Source organism: Mustela putorius, unplaced genomic scaffold, assembly GCF_011764305.1.
Source record: "Mustela putorius furo isolate JIRA1106 unplaced genomic scaffold, ASM1176430v1.1 tig00003858_pilon_pilon_pilon, whole genome shotgun sequence".
NCBI lineage: Eukaryota > Metazoa > Chordata > Mammalia > Carnivora > Mustelidae > Mustela > Mustela putorius.
Window position 1 is genome coordinate 16,462,274 of NW_025422010.1, and position 8,221 is coordinate 16,470,494.

The following is an 8,221-nucleotide window of genomic DNA, read 5'->3' on the forward strand; positions in this document are numbered from 1 at the left end:
ACACATTATATGTTATAAAAATATTTGTTACAGAAACATTTTGTTTGAGGGTTTTTTCCCCCCCATTGGATATTTTTTTCCTGATTTGTCAAGGATTAATTGACCATAGAGTTGAGGGTCTATATCGGGCTCTCCCTTCTGTTCCATTGATCTATGCGTCTGTTTTTGTGCCGGTACCAGGCTGTCTTGGTGACCACAGCTTTGTAATATAGTTTGAAATCAGGCAATGACGTGATGCTCCCAACTTTGATTTTCTTTTGCAACATTTCCTTGGCAATTCTGGGTCTTTTCTGGTGCCATACAAATTTAGGACTGTTTGTTCCAGCACTCTAAAAAATATCATTGGTATTTTGATCGTGATGGTGTTGAAAGTATAGAATGCTCTGGGCAGCATAGACATTTTAACAATATTTGTTCTTCCAATACATGAGCATGGAATGTTTTTCTTAAAAGTGATGATTCAATTGTTTGTTTGTAAACTCCTAAAGCCTTTTTCATAAAAAAGATTCATCCATTTTCAAAAGAAAAGGTCACTATATGAAATAGTCATGGTTCTGACTAAATAAAGATTTATAAAGACATTATGGGTTTAGTTACTGCAATTATATTGAGAGCTATCCCTCACAGAAAACAAACAGAAGGCATTATCCCCTTCTCAGTATAGCATTGTTTTATCATGAAATAACTGTATTTTACATAGCTTCATTTATCACTGCTAAAGGTCACAATGTCCAAATAAAAGAGTAATGATGATAATCACATTTGTAGGTTTTCAGTCTCCAAAGAATTACCACAGGCATTGCTTCTTTTGGCGAAGACAGTCTTGTGACACAATGTCAGAGGCTTTTATTCACATACATTATAACAGAGGTTTATAGAATTCCAACTTATTACTTATGATTTCACGTTAAAAGACATCCTTCTTAAACCAAGATTCTTTGCAACACCCCCACACTATCTTTCCTAGCTATTGTGACAGGCATCATTAGCAATAAAGAAGGCTGGCAGAAAAAGTGTGTGGAATGAAGAAACCACTCCAAAGAACACATTTTACTGGTGGCCACTGACACAATCTTTTACAGAATAATAAAAAAGCCAGAAAGTCTTCTATAGTTACCTACAACTTCCACACACATCATCCCACTTGATTCTTACAACATCCCTGGGAGGTTGCAGATAAGATAGATATTAACATACCCATTTATCTGGGTAAATGAAAAAGTCGAAGCTGGAGAAAGACAACAAACTTCCCAAAACTCATACAGTCAAGTGTGTTGCATAGCTGAGTTGGGGGAGTACTCATGATGTCAGGTTTTCTCAATCTAACCTTGAGTTATTTTACTTCAATAATGTAGAAGATTAAAAAAAAAAAATAGAGTGTACTCTACTGCCAACATTATCTAAAATATTTTTTGCCTAATGATAAAATCCCATGTTTAATGAATATTTCCAATCTCAAGTTTTCAAATTTCACTTCTGGAAAATATGTTTTTGATAAAAAAAAATTATTCCCAAATAGTTCTGCTCACTTCAAGATATGCAGCTACATTCAGGAAATCCTTCATTTTCACTGCAGACATCTGTAATGTCTAAGCTCTTAAGCCAGTAAAGGAACTTGACGTTTTTCTATTTCTTTTTTTCTAAAGGATAAAAATGAAGAGTTTTCTCCTGAGAAAAGTGAGAAGCTGAAATATTTTCAGCCAAAAGGAATGCTATTAAAAAGGTAAGATATGTGCAACAGAATTTCGAGATACCATTCTACATAGCTCGAGATCGAATTCCCCCTCCAGTAATTACATAAATCATGTTTATGGGATACTGCTTTCTCACTAAATGAATAAATCATAGTTGCTAAGTGCTGAGTATACCCATGTTCCATGTACGAGTTCTGTTCTCCCTGTTGAAATCTTGTTCTCTTGAACCACACATTGCAGCCTCTCACTGCCAAGTGTTTTTATGTCTCCAATAAACTAAACTGAACCAAGCTATTATTACTGAATTGCAAACTATCAGAAGCCAAACGTAGCTGTTGGTGTATCACCATGGGAAATAAAAAATTATTATGTTCATTTTGTACATAACCTAGACAGTTGCATTTGTAAGCAATCGGCATTTGCAAGGGCTGTTTCAGATCTAGAGAGGTTGCACAGGAAGTCTCATCACAGTTTCTATACTTGCTCTGGATTCCTAAGCTACATGCCACAGAATTCATTGTGCAGGAATTAAAGAACCAAAGCCATTTTCCAGGCTGCAACCATATTTGCTTCAGTTGCTTAAAATAATCTGTCCTTCATTTACACAAAATTGGGTCCTATCTAAAATAATAATGATGATGAAATAAACCAATGGGGGATGGACAAGATCAACATAGATGGATTGCATGAGTGAAAAGCAACAATAGATTTCATGCTATAAGCATTCCATCACCAAAGAGACCGTAAAAGAAATAAAATTTCCAGAGAAACATTGACTTAAAAACATTTCGATAAAGAGAAAGAAATTGCTTTTCCCAACACAATATCTATTGAACAAATGATATGACTATTATCTAATATCTCCATACCCATTAAGTAGAAAAAAAAGTAGACATGAAGGCTAAACCCAGATGACAGCGATTATGTACTTAATTATCGAAGTTTCTCCTAGCCAAAGGGCTAAAACAGAGATAAGCTAAGGCTATATCAAAGCTATAACTACATAATCCAATATGTATTGGGAATCCACAAGATTCCCAAGCTTTGTAAAGTGTTCCAGAAGATAACTCCATAAAATTTGGAGGCTTCCTTGAAATTTATCTTAGTCATTAGTCAGAAAATAAAAGTAATCATTTTATTAACTATTTAAAGAAAGAAGATAATTATTCTCATCCCAAAATATATCATAAATTATACAAAAATAATACATTACTCTAGTGAATTTTCTCTTGTGTCTATGACCAAATTCTTCTGCTTTAAAAAAGCAATAAACCCCAAGAAATAAAGATTTATTTTTTCCAAACACAAAATGGTTTATATTCAAGTCTACTGACCCTGTTATTAGAACAATCTGAATCTATCACTTTACAATATTAGATTCTCTCCAGAGGTCTTGTTCAAAATGACTAGCCAAAAGTTAACAAATCTAAAGGAACAGGAAATTTTACTTTCCTTTTATTAGGAAGAAAACAATATTCTAGCAAGGAAACAGACAATCACAAAATAGAATATTGAGTGTCTACTTCATATACAAAAAATACAGGCATTTTCTTTGCTGGCTTATGCATTTATACAGAGCACATAAAGGTATTTCCAAATGATTTAAGAATGACAATTCCTTCCTCACCTTTGGTGGGCAAAATAACAACAAATATATCCACATCTGAATCCATGGAACCCAGAAATATGTTATCTTACATAGAAAAAAATGGAATTAACTCTGCAGATGGGATTAAAGTTGCTAATCAGCTAACCTTAAAGAAGAAGATTGTCCTGAAATATCTAAGTGGCCCAATGTGGTTACATGGGTCCTTGAAAGTGAAGAGTGAGGTAAAAGAATTCATCAATGATACAGTGTAAGAACTAGACCAGATGTTTTGGCTTTGATGATGGAGAAAAGGAACCATGAGCCAAGGAATATAGATGGCCTTTAGAAACTAGAAAAGGTAAGGAAATGGATTTTTCCCCAGAAGGGAACACAGGCCTGCTAACACCTTGATTTTATCCCAGTGAGATTTGTGTCAGATTTCTGACCTACAGAACTGCATTTGTACTCTTTTAAGCCACTAAGTTTGTAGGGATTTGTTACAGCAGCAAATAGGAAAATACACCAACCAAATTAAGGTATTTTAAAAATTTTCTTCTTTAAACTCCTAGGGCATTTTAAAAATTTATACCAAAAAATAGCTTATTCTATGAAAATAATGTTTTCTTATTGTTTTATTAGTATTCCAAGTGGCTTGAAAACTTAAAAGACTGAACATTATCACCTCAACATTTTTGTTCTCTTTTCACTTAAGGTACCATTGGATCTATACTGAAACTTCAAAGATGTTTACTGATTGCCTGGGTTGTTAAAACTAAATCCAGAATTTCCTCAAAAAATTAAAAATAGAATTACCACATGACCCAGTAACCCCACTTCTGGGTGTGTATATATCCAAAGGAATTGAAATCAGGATCTCTAATAAGTATCTGCTCTTCTATGTTCATGTGGCAGCATTATTGACAATTTTCAAGATCCAGAAATAACCTAAGTATCCATGAATGGATGAATAGATAAAGGAAGGGTGGTATACGATATAATATTAGCCTTAAAACCAAAGAAAATCTCACCATTTGTGATAACATGAAAAAGCCTGGAGGACATTATTCTAACTGAAATAAGTTAGTCACAGAAGAACAAATATTATGCAATTTCAGTAACATGGGAAATCTAAAATAGTCAAGCTCATAGAAGCCAACTAAAATGATGGTCGTCAAGGGCTGGAAGGAGGTAGAAATGGAGAGGTATTAGCCCAAGTATACAAAGTTTCTGTTATACAAGATGAACAGGTCCAGGCCCCTGGGTGGCTCAGTTGGTTGGGCAACTGCCTTCCACTCAGGTCATGATCCCGGAGTCCTGGGATCGAGTCCCATATCAGGCTCCCAGCTCCAGGGGAAGTCTGTTTCTCCCTCTGACCTCCCCTCTCATGCTCTCTCACTCTCTCTCAAATAAATAGATAAAATCTTAAAAAAAAAAAAAAAAAAAAAAAAGATGAATAGGTCCTAGAGATCTACTACACAGCATAGAGCTATTATAAATAATACCATATTGTACACTTAAAATTTTGCTAAGAGGGTAGATCTTATGTTGTATTCTTACAGAAAATAATAATGACAAAGAGCACAGGAGGAAATTTGTGGATGTGATGATATGTTTATGGTATAATCGTGGTGATGGTGTCATGAGTATATGCTTATCTCTAAACTCAATGATTTGTATATTAAATATGTAAAGTTTTCCATATGTCAGTCATACCCCAATAAAATGGTTTTAAAAAAAAAAACTAAATCTGTGAATCTAAAGAGGCTCATTGGTATGAGTGAATCTGGGTATCTCTCAGCTTTTTCCAGAATTAGTGATATATCCCCAGAGATGCTGAGTATTGTAACAGGAAAGGTAAAAAGTGAAGCTGCAGCACAGAAGCTTAAAGAGATGGATATTTTCTCACCAAAACTGAACAAGGAAAGCTGACTATTTTATACCTTGGAAGATGAACATTTATTCCTCCCACATTTCTATATTTGGCTCACTTCCTTGTGTTACCTGAATGCTGTTTACTAACATTTCTTGCCCAAGAAATTGATTCTTGTCAATAATCAGTTCATGGTTCAAAATCTAGGTTTGCAAATTCCTATATACAAAAGTGCAGCCATCTTGGCTCGCAGTTACCGGTCCCTATTTTTTACCCTATATTTGTGCTACAGAAGACACCACTGACCTTGTATAAGGCGGGGCCTTCTACAGTAGCCCCTGCCTCTTCCTATCTCTGTGGGCTCAACTGCCAACACCCCCAACTCTCCATTTAAACCCAGCAGTACCACAATGCTTGTAGGGTCCCATCCACATAACTATTTCATAAATCTGTGATATTGGTCATACTGTTCATTTTTTTAAATTTTTTTATTTTTTATAAACATATAATATATTTTTATCCCCAGGGGTACAGGTCTATGAATCGCCAGGTTTACACACTTCACAGCACTCACCATAGCACATACCCTCCCCAATGTCCATAATCCCACCCCCTTCTCCCAACCCCCATTCCCCCAGCAACCCTCAGTTTGTTTTGTGAGATTAAGAGTCACTTATGGTTTGTCTCCCTCCCAATCCCATCTTGTTTCATTTATTCTTCTCCTACCCCCTTAACCCCCCATGTTGCATCTCCACTTCCTCATACTGTTCTTTTACCTGGAAGACTCTTTATATGTATAGTCAGTGGCTTATCACAAAATGATTTCTTTCTTTTTTCTTTTCTTTCTTCTGTTTGTTTGGAGCTTGAGGGTTTTTTTTGTTTGTTTTTGTTTTTTGCCAAGTTTAATGTGAGAAAACATCTGCTCTTGGTCAGGTGGCTCTTTAGGATGGCTCTCTATCCAGATCTCTCCATCATATGGTTCCATCATCTTCTGGGGGTAGTGTTGGCAATTTTTTTCTTTGCAAAGGGTGAGATAATAAATATTTGGGGCCTTGAAAACCATGTGGCTTCTTTTACAACTCCTCTACCCTGATATTATAGCACTAAAGCAGCCATAGATAACATAAAAACAAATAGATGTGGCTGTGTTCTAATAAAGTTTAATTTACTGGGTGGCTCAGTCAGGTAAGCGTGTGACTTTTGATTTTGATTCAGGTCATGATCTCAGGGTAATGAGACTGAGCCCCATGCTGAGCTCTGTGCTGAGCATGGAGCCTGCTTGAGATTTTCTTTCTCCCTCTGCGCCACTCGCCCACTTGCTCATTGTCTCTCTTCCTCTCCAAAAACAAAAAACAAAACAAAATAAAAACAAAACCATGGGGCACCTGGGCGGCTCAGTGGGTTAAGCCTCTGCCTTTGGCTCAGGTCATGATCTCAGGGTCCTGGGATAGAACCCCACATCGGGCTCTCTGCTCATTGGGGAGCCTGCCTCCCCCTCTCTCTCTGCCTGCCTCTCTGCCTACTTATAATCTCTCTCTGTCAAATAAATAAATAAAATCTTTAAAAAAAAATAAGCAAAAAACACCACACTTATTTTACAAAAGAAGCCATAGGCAAGGTTTGGCCTCAAAGCTGTAGTTGTCCAACTCCTCGTCCAGCACCTTGGGGTTCTTTGTTTCCTGTAAACATTTAACTGGCCAGAATCCAGTCCTGGGTTCTCACTTATAAACAAGAATGAGTCAGTGAAGGGTAGTGGGAAAGGTGGTTTAACTGTGTGACTACAAAAGAAAAAAACAAGCTTGCGGAACTATAAAAGTCTTTTCCATACCCCATTCATATGCTTGGAAAAATCTTTCTTGAGACCAGCTCCATGAATGATATCATTGTCTCTACTAATCTTCCATGCATATCATGATTATAGCTAGCCCCCCTACTAACTATGAACAGCCACAAAGCAAAGATTCTGACCAATTTACATTTGTATGTTCCTAGAATAAGACACATGAATAATTTTTAAAGAATGAGCAAATTATCCAAAGTCTAAGGAATAGTGAAAGGAAAACTATAAAGCAGGGATTTCTAGTTGGCATTTTTCTGTCATGTCATTATTTAATTACATAGCCCTATGTTCAAACACCCAGTAAGTCTCTTCACGCAGTCACTTAGAATTGTATAAATATGCACATTCTCACATTAACTCCTATTTTTTCCTTTTACGAATGTCACTGCAGACCTATCTGCCTCATTTTTTAACAGTTATTAATGATTTTTAACCTTGACTTATGCAATCTCAGAGATGTCTCAGCTTAATCAAGCAATTCATGATGTCTTTCAATAGAAAGTATTAAATATTCACAAGTTATTTATCTCTGTCTTATCCATGCTGGTTATCAGTCATGTCAACAGCTCTAGAGCACATGTCTGGTTGCATAAAAACCAGTACACTGCCCAGCAGATTTCCTTCTTCTCCCTGGAGATCAGAAACTTCTGGCAAAAAAGGGTAGGCCTTAACTCATTCATTCAATCAACAATGTTTGCTGTCCATCCATTAGGTGCTATGTACTGTGTTAAAAGCTCAGGACACACAATGAACAATACAACCACAGACTTTGTTCTCATAGAGCTGCCAGTATAGTACCTAGAATCTCTGTCTATTGAGTGTAATAAAACCCTTTGCATTTCCTACCACTACTCCTTCTGAATTAAAAATTGCTCCCATGGGAGCTGATGGTAAAAATCTTCAATGATTTCCAAACTTCTCATCCCTGTGATACTTCCATTGCAAAGATAAGAATATTGCGGCCAAGCAGCAGAAGTGGGATGGACCACCACCCCACCCAAATTTTGGTTCAGATGTCAAAACTGATAAAGTCATATATGCACCAAGAGGCTATGAAGATACTTATTACCCAAATGATGAGGCTTTCTGGGAGGAGCAGAGCCCAACAGGTCTGAAAATGGTCTAAGAAAATAAGAAGGGATAACTGATGTTTGCTTTTTATTGTGATTAGAGGTTGGAGCTATCAGGTCCCCATGTGTGGCAGGGTCTTGCTTGGTTTGAACTTCACT